At 47.4% G+C, this 21,224-nt stretch overlaps 1 non-coding gene across 1 annotated transcript; it reads left to right on the forward strand.

Moving 5' to 3' along the window:
* Positions 1–3,227: 3,227 nt before the first annotated feature.
* On the forward strand, positions 3,228–3,387 carry LOC114608861. The gene has a single exon (XR_003709428.1). It is a non-coding gene; the product is annotated as a U1 spliceosomal RNA (small nuclear RNA).
* The last annotated feature ends 17,837 nt before the right edge of the window (positions 3,388–21,224 follow it).

Here is a 21,224-nt window from a genome sequence, read left to right on the forward strand (position 1 = left end):
ATCGTTTGTTCTGTGAAAAGGGCTGTGAGCTCTCCGATGTTACAGCTTCCTAATGCCTCTCCACCTCACCCAGACTGCTCATCTCCTGTGTTCCCTTAACTACTGCGTATCTGATGCAGCTTTAGTTTGATCAAGCTTATTTTAACCCTGACAAGGCTGTGGGTAAAGGCACTTGCTACCAAGTCTGATGGCTGGGGTCGGGTCCCTACGAGCCACACAGTGAAGGGAGAGAACGGACTCCTGCAAGTTGTCCTCTGCCCTTCACATACATACATACTAAATAAATAAAAGTATTTAAAAATATTATTTTAGCCCTAGGAATAGTTCACACCTGTAATCCCAGCACCCAAGAGGCAGAAGGAAGTGGACTTCTATGGGTTCGCAGCCAGCCTAGTCTACACAGCGAGTTCTAGGCTAGCCAGAGTGATATAGTGAGCCGTCCCCCACCCCAAAAGAAATGTATGCATCTTAGTTATGCTTCCGCCTCCATTTTACGCACCATGGAGAAACCGGCTACAGGAAACCAAACCGTGATGGCGCTTCCTGACGGATGTGGATCGCTCTCCACCATGCAGGACCCTATGTAGCACTTCAGTGATTCCAGCTTTTGCCAATCTTCCACCCACTCTTCCAACTAACTCTCTCTATCTCAACTCTTCACGTGTAGTTAGAAGTCCCGGACTAGCCCAAGGTCTAGTGTTCTCAGTGATTGACGGCTCCCATTCCTCAATGAGGGGCAAGGCTTGACCCGCCCACCACAGAAAGAGCCTCCCTAACCCAACCACTGAGGTTGGGGAAGCACTGAAGGTTGGGGCGGCTCTTAGTGGCTCTGGGGTGGACAGGGTGTCACATCCCACGGGGTGTCTGAAAGACTGGTTTCTAAACTCATCAAACTATATTGTCTTAATGTACCCAACGCCAAGAAGATTGGAGCCATTCTGGCCAGCCCATCACCCAGCTTTCTCCCCTAAGTGGACTCTAGAGCTCGGGACACAGACGTCGATCCTGCAGCCAACATACACTCCCATCACACCCAGCCTTGTGAACTCCAGCTAGTCCTGTGCACAGCCATGTCCTCAGGAGGTACCAGGCCAGATGTGTGCGCCACCATATCATCCGCACCTGAGCCTGACCATTGGTGCTGTGCCCTGGCCCCTCCACCCGGGTTTAAAAAAGCAGCGCTCAGTGTGAAATCTGGGGCTGGGGGTGGGGGGGCAGAGTTTCCATCCCCCAACTCACCGGCAACCCTCGGAGCCCTTGGGACGCCACACCACCAGGGCAGACTGGAGTCTGGATCCAGGTGGCAGCTTGGGTACTTTCCAAGTCTTCTCCTCCAGGCTAGGTTCGCTGAATTACATTGAATTCTGTCTGCAATCAAGGATTTTGAAGTCTTTTTCTCACTCCTTTTATGCTCTTTCATCCCTTTGTGCCAAGCTCTCCAAAAAACGGTAGCTGTGTACTGACAGGCTGTCAGACAGCTAGCGGATTTAATAATCGATCACACTCACCTGCGAGACGGTGGCTGCCTCCCTCACGCTCGACTCAGCAGAGGAAGCGGCTGACAACATTAAGAAAATTGTTCTAGAAAGAAAAGAAGTGATGAGAGAAGCGGGATGGGCACGGAGGATTCAACTTTGAATACTCGAGCGCAAATCTCACCTTCAGACGTTGATTGATACTGTCTGCAGGCACACTGAGCCAGGCGACATAATGCAAAACCATTAGACTGGGTTTCGACCTTCTGGGCTTGGTGAATCCAGAGTCCGATCAGTGTGTAGTCTGTGCTAAACCCAGAGTCCAGACCAGAGGACAGTGTCAGATTTGCAGAAGCTGAAGTTACTGGCTACCTGAGTTACCCTGGGGGTGCTGGGAATAGACCTCAGTCCCCAGTCGGAGAAGTCAGTTCTCTTAACTGCTGAACCATCTCTCCAGTCCCAAGAAACAAGATCTGGCTGATGACGTTATTTTTCTCCCTCTTCTGTTCGTTATACATTTTTCACACTTAGAATGAAAGACTGTATTCACCCAGGTGCGCTTTTAGCCAGAATTCTTTCCATTTGTTTGTTTTGAAACAAACTCTCTGTGTAGCTCTGGCCACCCTGGAATTCACTATGTAGACCAGGTCATCCTCAAACTCACAGAGAACTGTTGGCCTCTGCATCTTCCTGTACCTCCATGCCCAGATCTTAACCGAATTCTGTAAATAATTTTCCTTTATCAGTTATGTAGTCTCCTTTGATAATTTTTTAAAAATTGGAAATAATGTTAAACTTATAGAAAAGCTACAAAACAGTATCCAGGATTCCCATGTACCCTCCTTCCAGGCCCCTCAGTGTTCTATACTGTATCATATTAATTTACACACACTCTCTCTCTGTCTCTGTCTGTCACACAAACACACACACACACAATTTAAAAATATCTGACAGTGCCAGGCTGTCTGTTAACAGATTGTTGGTAGAGTGTTTGCCTAGCACACACAAGGACCTGGGTTTGACTTCAGTACTACTGGCTGAGGTGGCGGACACCTTGATCTCAGAACTTGAGAGGTAGGAGGAGGGTCAGGAGGTAGGGTGCCCTTCACCACATCCCAAGTGGGCTACAGTCAGCAAAAGAGAGGAAGGGAGGGGGGAGAAGAAGGTGGGGAGAGGAGGAGGAGAGGAATGGAAGGGAGAGAAGATAGAAGGACACAATGTAAATGCCACAGTGCACAGAGGTGGAACCACTGAGAGATGCTCAGGTCAAAGGGCTTCGCCTCCGTGAATGGTTAACACCATTGTCTTAGCTGGTTTGCTCTCACCAGAGCTGATTCCTGACAGGCCCCTTCTTTCTCCCTCTCATGCATGTAAGCTTTTGGCCTTTTTTTTTTCTTTCTTTAAACAGACGGTGGTCTGCACTAGATGTGGCCACTCCAAGCTGAAATTGCAAATCAACTTCCCTTGTTTGTAAACTACCTGGTCTGGGATACTTTGTTACAGCAACACAAAGGAAATTGAAGGCAAAAGCATAGAACTTTACCAATGGGTAGTTTGGGATATGTGTGTGCCCGGAACAGAACAAATACTCTGACATACTCAGTCAAAACTTTTTTTAGAGGCAGAGGCAGGAAGATTTCTGAGTTTGAGGCCATCCTGGTCTACAGAGTGAGTTCCAGGACAGCCAGGGCTACACAGAGAAACCCTGTCTCGAAAAACCGAAACAAAACAAAACAAAGCACCTCTTTTAGAATACTTGTCACCTGGCAGAGGTGACAGCATAGTCACAGAGGGGGTTTTCCCAGGGTGAGGCTTAGCCATTTCTCTCTGGATGTGCTGACTCCTGCAGTTTCCTTGGGGCCAGGAAACCGCATAGTTTGTGGGAGTGCGGGACTATGCTCATTCTCTCCCCTGTTAAAGGGGGCGGGGCTGAATTTCATTAGAAAATGGAAAATTGTGTAATTTTACCATTTAATCTATGACAATCCTTTAGTATTTGTCCTTTATTTTAAAAGCAGTCTGTTTTAGGGTCCTATCCAGGATGAAACACCAAGTTCGCTTGTCTCTTTACTCTCAGTGAATGACTGAGTATCTCTGCCTTGGAAACCATGATACTCCTAAAGAGTACCAGTGGCTGAGGAGAGACTTGTGTGGTCTTTGAAAGCCTCCTTGCTCTCTGATGTGACACGGTGCCCTGTGGTCAGCTGTGTGTCTCTTGTTTTAGATTCCCCCGAGCTATTTCTCCAAATGGCTTGCTTTCCTGCCTCTTAGCATTGGAAATGCTGGAATGGTGTTCAGAGGTGAGACCTGTCCCCTGGCAGCCATGCTGCTGGCTGAGAGGAGACAGTGAGATGGATGGTGGCCACAGATGGATGGTACCCATGGAAGCCCCAGGCCTGGATGCTCTTTGTGGCTCAGTTTTTAATGACATGAACACAGAGGTGAACCCAGGGAGCTTGTGGGCATCTTCCACTTGAACATCTCTGGACACAGATCACTCAACATAACTTTGCCATTTGTCCTTTATTTTAAAAAACTTATCTTTCCTACCTATGTTTTTATGTATATGTGTCATGTATGTATGTGCATGTGTGTACATGTGTATATGCATGTGCGTGTGAGTGTGCGTGTGTATGTGTACCCTCAGAGGCCAGAAGAAGACATCAGACCCCCTGGAGGCAGAGTAAACAGATGGTTGTGAGTTGCCCAGAACCAAACTCAGGTCTTGTGGAAGAACAGAAACCACTCCTAATCACTGAGCCATCTCTTTAGCCTTCATTAACAATGTACTTTTTTGAGACAGGGTCTCTCACTAACTGGGAGCTTGTCTGTATGGCCAGGCTGGCTGGCTAGCAAGCCCAGGGATCCCCCTGCCTCAACTCCTCAGCTCTGTAATCACAGACACTCTATGTAGCAGGCACTTGACTGACCAAGCCATATCTTCAACCCAGAGCGATGCCTTCAAATGACAGGGTGTCTTTTGCTTTAGGTATTGCCATTCTTATCTAATATTCTGATTTACTGTCAACACTCATAACACGAGCAGAGAGTTACGGCATCGACAGATGTCCAGGAAGTATTTTTTTTTTTTTTTTTTTTTTTTGGTTTTTCGAGACAGGGTTTCTCTGTGTAGCCCGGGCTGTCCTGGAACTCACTCTGTAGACCAGGCTGGCCTCGAACTCAGAAATCCTCCTGCCTCTGCCTCCCAAGTGCTGGGATTAAAGGCGTGCGCCACCACTGCCCGGCTGTCCAGGAAGTATTAAGTGTATAAGCAGGAGGGGACTGGGCCAAACACCTCGGATTATAATTATGCAATAAATATTCAGAGGGACAAAGGCTTCTTTCTGTCCAGGCAGCCCAGCGAGCCTGCTCAGTTCTGGAAGTTACTATTCTTAGATACATGCTTCCAGCATGGATGAGGAGGCTCAGAGGGTCAGTGAATTGTGGGAACAGCTGCTCTCTCTCTCTCTCTCTCTCTCTCTCTCTCCCTTCATCTTATTTTTATGAATTTTTTTTTAATACAACCAACATCCTCAGAGATATGCAAACTTGGGTGTCTTAGATTCCTACCATTGTACCATCTCTCAGGTCACAAACTCTCTGGGGACTGGGACAACACTTTTTCTTTTTTTTTTTTAATTTTGTTTTTTCAAGACAGGGTTTCTCTGTATAGCCTGAGCTGTCCTGGAACTCACTCTGTAGACCAAGCTGGCCTCGAACTCAGAAATCTGCCTGCCTCTGCCTCCCAAGTGCTGAGATTAAAGACGTGCACCACCACCACCCAGTGACAACACCTTTTCTTGCTGTTCTGATTTGGATAAAAATAGTCCCTCTGCACTGGGCAGTGGTGTCTCATGCCTTTGGTCCCAGCACTGGGGAGGGAGGGGGAGAGGCTGGGCATCAGTGAGTCTCCACAGCTAACATGTTAGCCACTCACTGAACTGACGTCACGGAAACCATGTCAGGCAGCTTCTCCGCTTTGCCTTTGCCCTGCAGTACTCTCCTGCTCAGTCAGTACTCTCCTGCTCAGTCAGTACTCTCCTGCTCAGTCACAAAGGGGTGCAGCGCCAGAGGAGCACCAGAGGAGAAAGGAGGCTCTCGCTGGGTTGTGGCTACCCCTTTCCTTAGTCTCCTCTCTGTGTTCTAGTGAGATCCTGTGAGTGTGTGTGTGAGTGTGTCTGTGTGTGTCTGGTGTGTATCTGAGTATATGTTGCATATGTTAGTATTTGTGAATCTGTGCACTCCAGTACGGTACATAGTCCCCTGTATAGAAGCCTAAGGTTAACCTCAGGCTTGTTTTTTAAGACAAAGTCCCTCACTGAGACCAAGTTTGCTAAGAAGCCTGGGCTGGCTGGCAAACCCAAGAGATCTCTGTGTGTTCAGGCCAGCCTGGTCTACGGAGTGAGTTCCAGATCTGCCAGAGATACACCAAGAAACCCTGCCTCAAAGAATTAAATTAAATTAAATTAAATTAAATTAAATTAAATTAAAAAGTAAGTACTGCTTTATTTTAATATAAATTAAATCAGTAGTGTTACTTCCCAGGAGTAGGGAGAGATTCCCAAAGGGCCAGCACCACCCAGAAAGACATTGAATCTTGGTCCTCTATACCTCACAAGGCATTCTGGGAGAGAAGACCGAACACATGCAAGGCACTGTAGGATTTCACAGGGGGATCCTGCTGAGGTGCTACATGGCTGTCATCTCTTCTGTGAGAGTGTGTCTTGCCCCATAGATGGCCAGAGCACAGGAGACACCCACACTTCTTGGTTTTGCTATTCTGTATTTTTCAGCGTCCTTAATATTTTTTTTTTCTGTTGTTTTTCGAGACAGGGTTTCTCTGTGTAGCCCTGGCTGTCCTGGAACTCACTCTGTAGACCAGGCTGGCCTCGAACTCAGAAATCTGCCTGCCTCTGCCTCCCAAGTGCTGGGATTAAAGGTGTGCGCCACCACTGCCCGGCAACAATTTTTTTTATTTAGACTTCGTGGTGGCTACTCCTGGTTGTCAACTCGACTACATCTGGAATGAGCTACAATCCAGAATTGGAAGGCTCGCCTGGGACCCTGATCTTGAGGCACAGTAGCTATGAAAATCTTCGGCCCAGACAAGTTAGTATACACCTTTAATCCAGATCCAGGCGTGTTGGTACACACCTTTAATCTGGGCCACACCTTCTGCTGGAGACCTACATAAGGACATGGGAAGAAGGAAGACCCCTTTTCTTCTTTGCCTGCCTGCCTTGTGGGGCTGAGCAACTGCTAGATGCTCAGACTTCCAGTCACAGCTGCTGCTGACCATTGTTGGGGAGTTGACTACAGACTGTGAGTCATCAACAAATTCCCTTACTATATAGAGACTACCCATAAGTTCTGTGACTCTATAGAACCCTGGCTAACACAGAAGTTTATATCTTGTGTATGAGGTCCCCGCCCTCCCCAATCTGTATGTCTATGTACAGTGCACGCCTATGCCCCGTGCCACAGTTGAGAAGACAGCATCAGATCTCTTGGTAACAGAGATGCAGATAACTGTAGGCTTGGGGAACCGAACCCAGGCCCTGTCTGAGAGCAACAGGTGTTCCTAGTGGCTGAGCTCCTTCTCCAGACCCCTGATCTTGAACTTTTGACAATCCTCCTGTTTCTTGTCAATTCCATTAAGCAGAGTAAAGACCATGTCTTAGTTAGGGTTTCCATGGCTGTGAAGAGACACCGTGACCAAGGCAGTTCATATAAAGGACAGCATTAAATTGCTGCTGGCTTACAGGTTCAGAGGCTCAGTCCATTATCATCAAGGCAGGAAGCATGACAGTGTCCAGGCAGGCATGTCACTGGAGAATGAGCTGAGAGTTCTATATCTTGTTTCAAAGGCAAACAGAAGACTACTATCTTCCAGGCAGCTAGGAGGAGGGTCTCAAAGGCCACCCCGACAGTGACACACCTCCTCCAACAAGGTCACACCTACTAATAGTGCCACTCCCTGGGTTAAGCATATTCAAACCACCACAGACCATTACTCAAATTCTTTGGTCAAATTAAGCAAGCTTTATTTTCTGTCAGATGGGGATCTCTCCCTAAAGCAGGGTTTGAGGAAATACATTAAACATAGGAAAAGCTGGGACTTATACAGGCCCAAATTTTGCAAAGCTAGAGGGTTTCCAAAGTTTTCTGGTTATGTAGGAACTTGGTAGATCATTTCAAAATTACTTGGCAGAACATATTATCAAGGTGGAGGTCGAGGTATAGGGTGTGGAACATAGCAAATTTCAGAAAATGGGTCAAGACCTGGTCAGATGCAAGTTTTACAGAAACCATCACTGACTCCAGACTGCTAGGATTCTAGACACGAGCCACCATACCACCACATCCTTCTCGAGGCCATCCTGGTCGGGAAAGGGCCTGGCCGCCGCCCACTTCGAGATCTCTGCCTTCTCTAGAAGAGCAAGACTTCCCTCCCTCTTTGCCTTCTCTCAGAGTACACATGCAAGTTCACTCAGCAAATGGGTGTTCTTTCTCTTCCTCCCCTGTGGAGAGGTTTTCTGGGTCAGGAGGAGATTTTAATTACAAGACCCCTCCCATATCCTGTCTGGGTCAGTCACCTGGCTTCTTGTTAATCTCCAAAGCAGGAAGCATGCTCCTGCCAGGCCTGATTCCTTATGCTTCACCTCGCTTCCACCCTGGGCTGCTTCCTTCTCCACCTGGCCTCCTCTGCACAGCCCTTCCCTGACCACGAGGAAGCCCTCGCCTGGCTCTTGGTCTTGCTTCTAAGCCCAGAGCACGATCTATATGATTGATTCTCTCTTTGTCTCTGGTCTACAAGTCTTGATAAGGAAGGACCAGGTTGTCTGTCTACAGCACCCCTGGGAACTGCTGTCAGGGAATTGAGTAAACTCTCCAGTCAGCTCTGAGAACCCCTCTGGCAAAGCAGTTGTCAGCACCGAACCTTGTCGACTGTGCGACTTTGTGATTCCAGTGTTCTCTTCCAGCCCCTCTCTGTCATGATGGGTATCTGGACCACATTGGACTAGGGCTGACTCCTGACTGACTCTCAACCTCTCCCTCCTGTGTATATATAGACCCATGCCGTTATTCCACAGGCCTCATTAGAATGGGAACAGGGGATGAAGTGCCCTTCTGTGCTTGGGCTGAACTCATTAACTGCGTCCCTCCTGTGTTGCTCTGGAGGCCCTGTATATTTCCTATTTTTGTTTGTTTGTTTGTTTGTTTTTTGGTTTTTCGAGACAGAGTTTCTCTGTGTAGCCCTGGCTGTCCTGGAACTCACTCTGTAGACCAGGCTGGCCTCGAACTCAGAAATCCGCCTGCCTCTGCCTCCCAAGTGCTGCGATTAAAGGCATGTGCCACCACTGCCCGGCTTTCCTGTTGTATATTTACACACCAATTTATAGCGCTCCTTTCAAAACCTAAGGTGTATGTTTCTCTTAATAAATATGGAATCAACTCACAAGCAGAAAGCTTAGCTTTTAAGGGTTTGTTGTTTAGTATTTTTTGTTCGATTAATTTTGTTTTGTTTGTTTTTTGTTTTTGTTTTGTTTTTAAGACAGAGTGTCTCTGTGTAATCTTGGCAGGCCTGGAACTCCCAAAGTAGACCAGGCTAGCCTGAAAATTACAGAGATCTCCTGCCTCTACTTCTCAAATCTTGGGATTAAGGGAGTGCATCACTATGTGTTTGTCTGTTTGTTTTGTTTTTTTGAGATTTTACTTATGGGGCTGAGGATAGGGCTGAGTAGTTAAGAACACTTGTTCTAACAAAAGAACCAGGGTCTGATTCCCAGCACCTACCAGGCTGCTCACAACTGGCCCTAATTCAATTCCAGGGGATCTGACATTCTTTTCTTACCTTCAAGGGTACCAAACATGCACATGGTGCCCAGACAGACTCGAAACAAAACATTCATACACATAAAATAAACCTTTTTGCCCCCCTCGACTCTGTTTCTTGACTCTGTGTTTCCTTTTCTTTTACTTTTTTTTTTTAAATTCTTGAGATTATAATAAATTTACATCAAAGTGACTGAGTTGAGAAGACCCATCCTGAGTGTGGATGCCACTATTTTGTGGGCGGGGCTCTGGACTAAATAAGGAGGAGGGCAAGTAGGGCATGGCCACGCATGGACTCGTCCGTCCTCGGCCATGAAAGAATTCATTCGTCCTTCCGCTCTTAACTCTGCAGGAGGAACCTAGCCTAGGATGCATGAGATGGTGTCTCCAAAAACAAACAAACAGGAACGTAAAACACAAAGGATCCCAAATGCAAAGAGGAAATCGCAGGTACCAGTTACTCGTTTGTGGTCTGTGATGGCAAACGGGACTTCATTTTGTGATAGGGGCCCATCTTAATACCTAATAACTGTTTGTCCCAGATTCGGATTCCTAGAAGACAAGTTCTCAACAATCCTGACAGATGGCTCCACCCAGAAATGTGCGGCCATGACCATTTGCATGGTCACGTTAAGGATATGACTGGCTGCTTTACGATCTCTGTAACTTACTTACACAGACATTCAAGGATTACTTCGGGTCACTCCGACCACCTAATCTGGACAAAATAGACCAGTTCTTTGCTTATCAAAAATTCAAGGTGCTTTTCACAGTTTTAGCCTTTAAAAAAAAAAACTTCCTAAAACCCACTCTGGGCAGCACACCTTCAGTTTGGCTTTACAGCTGCTGCAGTTAAAGCAGTTTAAGTAAATTCATCCAACTATAATTTGGATTGAGTCTGGTCATCCCACCTCACCCGCCAGGGTCTTGAACTCCATAACATTTCACATATGTAAGTGCAGGCAAGGCATTCATATACATAAAAATCAAAGTAAATAAAATCTTTTTTAAAAATGAATTCCAGTCTGGGGCTGGGGAGATGCCCAGTTGGTAAAGTGCTTTCCTTGTAAGAACAAAGACCTGAATTCAACACCCTGAACTCATAAAAACACAGACATGATAATGTAATGGCTCAAGTTATGCTTTCAGTTTAAATTACTCTGCTTAAGAGATTTATAAGACGACGGGCGGTGGTGACGCATGCCTTTAATCCCAGCACTTGGGAGGCAGAGACAGGTGGATTTCTGAGTTTGAGGCCAGCCTGGTCTACAGAGTGAGTTCCAGGACAGCCAGGGCTACACAGAGAAACCCTGTTTTGAAAAAAAATGAAAAAAAAAAAAAGAAAAGAAAGAAAGAAAAGAAAAAAGAAAAATCATACACATTAATTAAAAAGAAGAGAGAGAGAGATTTATAAGACAAAAATGCCTCTAATCTGCAAGCCCCACTTGCTGAAGGACAGACAACATCCTGGAATGCTGACAGCGTACATAAGATAACAGGCCAAGTGTTTTTGTTATGTCCAGATCCCAAAGAATTGTCATATCCTCTGTAGAGATACAGAAGAGCCTTTTATTTCAAACCCAGGTTTGGACCAAAAATCACAATAAGTGAAGTTGTGGGTGTCAGGGAGTGTAGGGAATATATACAAGCAGGTTACACAGGGGGAGGGAAGCGGCGGATAAGAGAAGCTTTTATGTTTTTGCAAGCCGGTTGCAGCTGCCTGGGAACTCTTTTTTTTTTTTTTTTTGGTTTTTCGACACAGGGTTTCTCTGTGAAGCCCTGGCTGTCCTGGAACTCACTCTGTGGACCAGGCTGGCCTCGAACTCAGAAATCTGCCTGCCTCTGCCTCCCAAGTGCTGGGATTAAAGGGGTGCGCCACCACTGCCCGGCTTGCCTGGGAACTCTTAATTGGTACGATTTCTCTCTAAGGATGTATGATTTTTGCTTTTTCCCAAGGCCATAAGCCACCCGAGTTGGGGAGTGTTTGGCCATCCATCAGAGAGGGTGCCAGCTTCAGGCGGCATGGAGGCTGCTGGGCTGTTTTTGTTTATCTGTTCTCAAACTGATATCATCGGTTCCCAGGATGTGCGTGCTATTAGAATAAGGATTTGTGGCCTCTGGCGCTGGTCTTTTCAGGAGGGGTCAGGTGGTGGGAAAGGGGATTTCTATGTGTGCGGGGCTGAGGGGGGAGGGGGAAGTGCTGCGGCTGCGCTGAGGCCAGCCTGCTAGGCTGCTGGGGATTTCACTCAGCTCCTTCCTTAATCCCCGTAATTGATGGTTCACACCCCCAGGAGGCACAGTAAAACTGTTCTGCTCCCTTCCTCCCCACCCCCACCCCCCACCCCGCAGTTAACAGTCTTTCTCTCCTCAGGAGATATATAAAATGTTCTCTACCTACACTGAGAATACGAATGTCTCAAAGTTTTCTGGGTATCAGGGCACGAATTATCTCCTAGCCAGCACACATCGAATATCAAGTTTGGAAACCAGGGGGTCCTGAGGGTTTGTGTGTGTGTGTGTGTGTGTGTGTGTGTGTGTGAGCTAGCTGATCCCAATAACCAGTTTCAGGATTTTCAATTGTCCAAGTCAGGTCAAAGGGCTGGTGTGAGTTTCTGGCCTCCGAATGGAGATTTGGGCTGGAATCAGCAATGCACACAGTTAGCAGAAACAGCAAGAATAAGACCGAGTTAATTTTAACTTGAAGGAATTGGTGTTCCTTTGAACTCTCCACAGCCTTCCTCTGGGGAGAGGGGACTTGCTGGTTTCACGTGAGTGCAGCTTATCCAAGCAGCAATCCCGTCCACTTTAACAGCAGTTGGCAGCAGTTGGCGTGGTCAGCAAGACGTAAGGTCCCTTCCACCTGGTAAGGTCCCTTCCACCTGGGTTCCAGCACTTCACTGCGAAACCTCTTTATGTAGACCTAGTCTCCAGGTTGGAACCGGTTTTGGGACCGGGCCTGTTTCATAGAGGGCACAGAGTTTAGGCAAAACCTACTCATGAACCCACTGTGTTGCTCTGACTTTAGTTATTAACTCATCATCATCTAGTCCTGCAATAGCTGCTGACTGGAGGCAAGGTATGATGGGAGAGGGAGTACCATACATGATATAAAAAGGTGTTAACCCCATCTGGTAAGGAGAGCTCCTTACCCGGTACAAGGCAAAGGGAAGGAGAGCAATCCAGTTTCCACCGGTTTCCAAGGCTAATTTGGTCAAGGTCTCCTTTAAAGTTCAGTTCATTCTCTCTACCTGTCCTGAATTTTGGGGTCTATATGCACAATGTAATTTCCAATCTGTCCCAATAAATCTCACTACATCTTGGCTTACCTTGGACACAAATGCTGGTCCATTGTCAGATCCTATCATATGAGGGAATCCATACCTGGGCAGGATCTCCTCCAGTAACTTCTTAGCCACTATCTTTGCAGTTTCAGTTTTGTTGGGAATGCTTCCGTCCATCCAGAGAAGGTGTCCTCAAACACTAGAAGATACTTGTATTTCCCTGGCTTTGATCTCTGTAAAATCAACTTTGCAGTAGCCCCCCCCCCCCCCATCTCTTACCTCGAAGCCGAGAGCCTAGATGTTTAGCTGTGTTGTGGGCGTTGGTTAATTGGCAAGATTTGCAGCTTGACACTATGCCCTGGATGACATCCTACATGTCTGTGAAAGTCACCTTTGATTGTCTCACTGTGTCAGTCGTTTGTCTCACTCCCATGTGAGTGACTCTGTGGATTTTCCTGAGGATAGACCTTGCCACTGAAGTGGGTAATATTAGTTTACCTTCAGCTGTTTGCCACCAACCGTCTGAATACTGGCTCATGGGCTGATTTTTGGCCCATTTAATCTCTTCTTCTGTATAGGCTGGATGTTCTGGCAGGTTGGGATTGTGTGGTTCTGGTAGGGTCGCAGCCAACACAGAACCTCTGTTTCCTCTAATGCCACCTCTCTGGCAGCTTTATCAGCTAGGTTGTTGCCTCCAGCCACCGCAGTTGCCCCCTTCTGATGGCCTGGACAGTGTATGATTGCCACTCTCTTTGGTAGCCAGAGGGCTTCAAGTAATTGTAGGATCTCTTCTTTATTTTTGATAGCTTTTCCTTCCGAAGTCAGGAGTCCTCTCTCTTGGTATATGGCTCTGTGCACATGAGCAGTGGCAAATGCATACTGGCTGTCCGTGTAGATGTTGAAAGCCAGCCCTTTTCCCATGGTAAGGGCCTTGGACAGTGCTATCAGTTCAGCCCTTTGAGCTGAGGTGCCTGGGGGAAGAGACTGAGCCCAAATTACCTCTGTTTCCGTGGTTACCGCTGTTCCTCTCCTCTGACCCTCTCAAATGAAACTGCTTCCATCCGTGAACCAAGTCCACTCTGCTCCTGGCAAAGGGGAGTCCTTTAAATCAGGTCGAATGCTGTGTACTTGGGCCAGAATTTCACTGCATCAGTGAAGTGGGTGATCCAGATCAGGGTCAGGTAGAAGAAGTAGGCGGCTGGAAAGTAACTCGGCCAGGGTTAATTAGTAAAGTCTGGTAATGTGTCATGCGGGCATTACTGAGCCATCGGTCAGGCGGCTGTTTGAGTACTCCCTCAATTGCATGGGGGGGGGGGGGTGTAGTCACAGCTGAATTTTGTCCTAAAGTCAGTTTGTCAGCATCTTTGACCAGTAATGCTGGGGCTGCAATAATGCATAAACAAGGTGGCCATCCTGCTGCCACTGGGTCCAATTTCTTTGATAGGTAATACACAGGCCATTTTCATGGCCCCAAAGTTTGAGTCAGGACCCCTTTGGCTATCCCCTTCCGTTCATCTACATATAAGTGAAATGGCTTGGTGATATCAGGCAACCCCAAAGCAGGAGCTGACAGCAGGGCCTGTTTTATTTTCTCAAAAGCCCTCTGATGGTCTTGGGTCCAAACAAAGTCCTTGGTTTCTCTGGTGGCTTCATATAAAGGTTTGGCTATTTCAGCAAAGCCTGGAATCCATCGTCTGCAAAAGCCTGCAGACCCTAGAAATTCTCTTACCTGTTGTGATCTCTGGGGGGAGGTGGGGAATGCTGAAAACCATCTCTTTTCTTGCCATGGACAGCCACCGTTGGCCTTCCTTCAGGATACAGCCAAGCTAGGTGACCTCAGTCTTACAAAGTTGTGCTTTCCTGGTAGATGCCCGATTCCCCATGTCTCCCAGAGCCTGTAAGAGATTCTGGGTCCGTTTCTGACACCCCTCTTTTGTTTCTGCTGCAATAAGAAGGTCATCAACTTACTGTACCAGGGTTATGTCTGGGTTATTAACTATGTACCCACCAAGTCTTCATGTAGAGCTTCATCAAAGATAGTGGGTGAATTTTTGTAGCCTTGAGGTAGACGGGTCCACGTGAGTTGCCCATTAATTCCTCTCTCAGGATCATGCCATTCGAAGGCAAAGTACTTTTGGCTTTTGGGGGCCAGAGGCAAGCTGAAGAAAGCATCTTTCAGGTCTAGGACAGAATATCATCTCTGGTCTGGGGGCAGAGAGCTTAATAGAGTGTAAGGATTAGGCACTGTAGTGTGTATGTCTATCACTCTGTGGTTAACTTTCCACAGGTCCTGAACAGGACAGTAGTCATTTGACTTTGTTTTTTTTTTTCATGGGCAACAATGGAGTGTTCCAGGCTGACTGGCATGACCTGAGAACTCCCAAGGCCAGTAATTTCCAGATCTGTGGAGTAATCCCCTTCTGTGCCTCCTATGACATGGGGTATTGGCAGACTCTTACAGGGTCTGTACCTGGTTTGAGTTCCACAAACACAGGGGTGGGGAGGGGGGGGTCGATGTTTTGCCAACCCCATACCTGCTGTTTCTGCCCACACCTGGGGAAATTTTGCCAGCCAAACCTCCAGATCCTGTTCAGGGGTTGCTCGTGGCTCGTATAGTCTATATTTAGTCTCAGAGGCTAAATCAAGCGTTAGCACTTGGATCGGGTTACCGTTCTGATCTGTAAGCTGGATTTCCCCAGGATTAAAATGAATCTGAACTCTCATCTTGGCTAGCAAGTCTCTCCCCAGTAAGGGGTAGGGACATTCAGGAATGACAATGAATGAATGGGTTACCCTTCCTATTCCCAAATCCACTGTCCTTCCAGAAGTCCATGGATATTGTTTGGCGTCAGTGGCCCCTTGGACCCAGGATTTTTTTTACTAGACAATGGTCCTTCAGCCTTCACAAGCACTGAATGTTGAACTCCTGTATCTACCAGGAAGTCTAAGGGCTTTCCCCCTACTCTAAGGGTTACCCTGGGTTTGGGGAGGGGTTCCGAATCCTGACTTTCTCAGTTGTCTTCTTCCTTGGTGATCATGGTCTTGTTTGTGGGCTTTTCCCGTGGGCATTCTTTGGCCCAAATGCCCTTCTTCTTTACAATAGGAACATTGATTTTTACCTAGGGCTGGTCGGCGACCTTCTCCAGGGGCTAGCCAATGGCCTTCTCCGGGCTCCTTCCCTTCTGCGATGTTCGGAGCTGCTGCATTTTCTCTTTCGGGTCTGGGATCTTGGCCAGGTCCCTGTTTACTATCTTTCCTGTTTTAATCTTTTTTTTTTTTATTTAGTTGTTGTGTCACGGAACACTTTCTCTGCAACCTCTACTAAAAATCTCTCAATGGCTCTTCTCCTAATCCTTCTAACCTTTGTAACTTTCTCTTAATGTCACACACACATATGACCACATACTACACATACATACTCTCTCTGTCTCTCTCTCTCTCTGTCTCTCTCTCTCCCCCCTCTCTCTCTCCCTCTCTCTCTCTCTCTCTCTCTCTCTCTCTCTCTCTCTCACACACACACACACACACACACACACACAGAGTCACATACACACATTCCAATCTCAGAGGGAGTTCAAGGCTTGCTCACTCTAGAAAGCTGTGGAAAGGCAGGCTGCTAGAGGATAGCCCTCCTGATTGGCTTCAAAGAATTTTATCATCAAAACAGTAGGTAGTGAATAGAGACAAAAAATAATTCTCCCCTCTCTGATTTCCCTTTTTCTTTGGAAAAACCAGTTTTGCCCCAACTTGTATAGTCGTTTTGTTTCTGAATTCTGAATTAATTTGAGTTTCTGCTCACCTCTCTTGACCTGGCTGTTTCCAGTGCCTAGTTCTGTCTGGGACAGAATGAAGTATTACTAGATTTTTATGTCTTAAAACTATAAATGTGGGCTGGTGAGATGGCTCAGTGGTTAAGAGCACTGACTGCTCTTCCAGAGGTCATGAGTTCAAATCCCAGCAACCACATGGTGGCTCACAACCATCTGCAATGATATCTGATGCCCTCTTGTGGGGTGTCTGAAGACAGCTACAGTGTACTTACATATAATAAATAAATAAAAAAAAAAATTAAAAAAAAAACTATAAATGTGACACACATTTTAAAATTATTTTATGTGTTTGCCTGTATGTATGTGCAACACATACATGCCTGGTACTCTCAGTGGTCAGAAGAGGGCGTTGGATCCCCTGGAATTGGAGTTACAGACTGTTGTGAGCCATCTTATGGCTGCTGAAACCCAAACCTGGGTCCACTGCAAGAGCAACATGTGCTCTTAACTGCTGAGCCAACTATCCAGCCCCAAGAGGGACACATTTCGTGTCCTAATACACGGCATCTTCTTGTGTCCCTTATATGTGAGCAGGTCCTCACATGTCTCATCCGTGAAGAAGGCAGATGTCTGAGTTTAAAGGGAGCAAAAAGCAGCTGAGACCAAGCATGGACCTTGACAGTGTTTTAAATCAGTTTTCCCTGAAACGTGTGCTCCTCTGCCCAGGCTAGAGCAGCCTCGGGCTGGAATTTGAGAACCAGGAAATGGCCTAGGGAGAATATTGGATCTCCACAGCTGTCTGTCAGATGTCCAAGTTTAATCTGCTTTCAAACAGTGTGAGGTGAAGCACAACCTAATCTGTGAGCACTTCCCAGTGACTCCATGAGCTCAGCTCAGTTTCCACACCAGCTCGAGGCAGAGGGCACTGCCAGCCAGGGCCTTCTTCAGAGAGCAGGTGATGTATGCACAGAGGACACGACCCCTCCAAGGTGTGGCTGAGAGAAAGTTTGTAAGCATGAGTGAGAGTACAGCCTGGGGCCCAGAGAGGAAGACAAAGGAGTTATCAAGGCAGAAATGACAGGCTTGTATGGGAAAGAGAAGCTGGCGGAAGACTAGCGCACGAGCTGGAGAAGCGTAGTGTATTTATAACAAGTGCTTATGATACTTACCCTGGAGGCCAGCATGCACTTTGGCATGCTAATAGGCCCCACAGCTAGCCTTTGGGTCTGATGGGTGAGACAAATGGGCAGGATGGATGGGCAGATGGATGTAGGGACTCAATTGAAAGTGCCAGCAGTTGAAGGAGATGTCAGCATACAGGGCTTGCTCCTCTGTGTGCTTGCACACCTTGTGTTCCTCTTGATAAGCGGAAATGAAAAGCTCATCCAGCCTGCCTTCAGTGACTCAGCGCCTGTGGCCACATCATCACCAGTCACCAAATGTCACATTTCCATTCCATCACATTGTATATTCTTCCTTGTGGGACCACAAAAGGCAGCCTGGTTCCTGGTTGAACTAAGGCTAGAAACTCCAAAGACCCTGAAGGGACAGTAGGCGCTTCACCTGACTCCCAGGCACCAGGCCCCTGTCACTAGCTGCAGGCCCCCATAGATTTGTGGCCATCAGTCACATAAGGACAACGCCTCAAGCCCTTCCACTTGTAGAAGACATGACCTGTGGTCACATAGGCTCAAGACAGATCTCCATTTTAACGAGGTACTTAAAGGCTTGGAGGACGTAGCCAATAAGCTTTCCCTCCCAGACACTCCTCCTTGCAAAAGGTATGTAACCTCAGGCCCACCCTGAAATGGGGTACAATTTTACTCATCCACTTTCTCCATGACAATAAATGCCTTAAAACCATGGACTGCCTCTTTCCATTGGGATCTGCAGTGGGGAGCCATGGAGAGGCCTTCACCCATAGAGCTGCTGTCTAATCTGTAGAAGGTTCTCTGTGCTCCCAGCCATGACCATCAAGCCCACTGCCACCACCAAGCCAAGAACTCTCCCCAAGGGACCAGCTGGAGATCCCCCCTCATCGCCCCCATCCAGCCTGCGGGGGCGCTCCACTGCTTTCTCACCTCTTCTGCAGCTCCCAGCGGTGCCTGGGTGCTTGAGAGCCTGAGGACCAGATGGCCTGGGCCTCGTTACAGGACCGGGGACCCACGAACCAGCTCCGGCTGTCCTGCGCCTCGGACTGTGCTTCCCGACCCCAGGAACGGTGTTCTGGTGCTGCCCTACGTTCCAACACCCGCCCCAGCGACCTCGACAGCACGGGGTAAGCTCGGTCAAACTTCTCGCGACAGCACCGCCCCTGCATCCACCTACATGGCGTATTCTAACACCTTGGCCTTTTGATCACCAAAAAAAACACTTACAGCTTCTGTGTGTGTGCATGCATTTTCGTGTGTGTGTGTGTGTGTGTAGCAAGTGTGAGCATATGCAGGTGGAGACTAAAGATAACTTTGGTTGTCATTCCCATGAGCCATCCCCTTTTGTTGAGACAGAAACTCCCACTGGCTGGGTACCCACTGTCAGACCTGAGAACTGTAAGGACCAAACCCACGATTGTTCAATTAAAGCAAGCTGTGTTTTGCAGTGCACCTGAGACTTGCCAGCCGGCTCTTTCACCCTAAGTTGGGATTTGTGAAAGCAGCACCTGCTGGCCTTTTGAAGTCCCTTTTCTAGGAGAGATAAGGTGTTCATAGGGGAGAGTTGGGTGTTATAGTTGTTAGCTCCAAGGAACAAGGATAACCGTATACACCATGTGGTCGCAAACAGTTTACATCAGATTTTTGTTTTTTTTGTTTTTGTTTTGTATTGTTTTTCAAGACAGGGTTTCTCTGTGTAGCCTTGGCTGTCCTGGAAGTCACTCTGTAGACCAGGCTGGCCTCGAACTCAGAAATCCGCCTGCCTCTGCCTCCCAAGTGCTAGGATTAAAGGCGTGCGCCACCACCGCCCAGCTAATGAGCAGGATCTTAATAAGAAATAGAATCCTTAACTTGCATGGGCTTAACATAGAACAAATGGGAACTTCTTTTGAACTGTCTTAACTGCAAACAGAACCCTTACCCTGAAAGGTGCACTCTCCTGTTTTGGTCTCCCACCACCAAGTAGCCCATGCTAGTCAGTGACCCCAGAGACCTGCCTGTCTCTGACTCCCCATTGCTAGAATTATAAGCATGTAGCACCGTTTGATGTGACTTTATTATTATTGGAGCTGAGGCACTCGTGTCAGAGGACAACCCTGGGGAGTTGGTTCTCTCCTTCCACCTGTGCATGAGTTCTGGGGATCACCAGGGTTGAATAGCAAGGACCTTAGCCTGCTGAGCCAGCATTCCTGCTCCTGGTGCTTCCCCCAACCCCTGGCCTCTGTTTTATTTCATGTGGCTTTTGAGGCTTGAACTAATTAGGTCTTCAGCCTTGCAAAACACTTTCCCAACTGAGCATCACCCCAAGAGTAATGAGTAGGCACGAGCCTATTCAGAAAGTGCTTCTAGAGTTGCACAGAGACAGAAGGCAGAGAGACAGTGAGACAGACACAGAACACACACACACACACACACACACACACACACACACACACACACACACCACCTTGAAAGGGATGGATTCCTTTGTTCTGGTGCCAGGAGCTGCAGTATACACTATGAGATTTAAACCTACCCTTGTCCTGCAAGCCAGGCTTCTTAGGTACCTGCTCATGTTCTCTCATCCCTAGGAGGGTGGTTGAGGCACACACTGGTACGTGCTGTGGACGAAGGCCAAGGGCTTTCAGGGCAGAAACAAAGGCAATGAGATATGAGCAATGAACCCAGGGCTTCACTGTCAGAACCCCACCTTCAAGTGACACCTTTGGTCTCTCGAGTACTCGTACCATACAGCGTCCCAGAAGCAAGATCCTTGAACCAACAATCCATAATACTTCTGTTTTTTGAAAATCTGATTTTATTGCTTTATGCCAATTTTTATTGCTTTATGCCATATTGTTTTACCCAAAAGTTATATTTGTGTTTGTGTGTGTGTGTGTGTGCACACATGCGTGTTTATGTGCATGTTTCCGTGTGTGTGTGTGTGTGTGTGTGTGTGTTTGCAGAATACCACCTCCAGTATTGGGTTACACCTCCCACCTTGTCTAAAGCAGGACCACTTCTGATGTATACCAGTCTAGCTGGCCTGTGAGGCTCTTGGAGTCTTCTGTCTCCACCTTCCATCCTGCTACAGAATCACTGGGTATGCTGTCATGTGCTACCATGCCTGGCTTGGCATGGGGGCTGGGACTCCTGAACTCAGGTCCTTGTGGCTGTGCAGGGAGCATTTCATCCACTGAGGTGTCACCCCAGCGAGTATCTCACACACTGAGGTGTCACTCCGGACCTCATGATTCTTTTCTCTCTTCTTTAAACTCAAATAGAATGAATGATTTCTTGGAGCATTCTGTGCAGAGGCTGAGAAGGCCATCTCTGGACCAATCTATCTGGACCCTCACCAGCAGTGTGCTCTGCAGTCTTGAGCCACCTGGTACACAGAGGCTGTTTTCTCCACTGTGACATGGGGGTGAGAATTGTTTATAGAACCTTTAGGGGCAGGTTCCATAAGCACCTTTAAATATGCATATATATGTATAATGTATACCCACACAATATATATATATATATAAAGAGATACATATATATATATATATATATGCACATAGTGTGTGTGTCTGTGTCTGTGCACAAATGTGCAGGAATGTACAGAGGTCAGAAGAGGGCAGCAGATCCCCTGGAGCTGGAGTTATACATGGTTGTGGGCTATCATGTGGGTGTTGGGAACTGAACCTGAATCCTCTGCAAAAGCAGCCTGAGTTCTCACACATGGAG

This window comes from Grammomys surdaster, unplaced genomic scaffold (genome assembly GCF_004785775.1).
Source record: "Grammomys surdaster isolate TR1022 unplaced genomic scaffold, NIH_TR_1.0 125940, whole genome shotgun sequence".
Lineage (NCBI taxonomy): Eukaryota > Metazoa > Chordata > Mammalia > Rodentia > Muridae > Grammomys > Grammomys surdaster.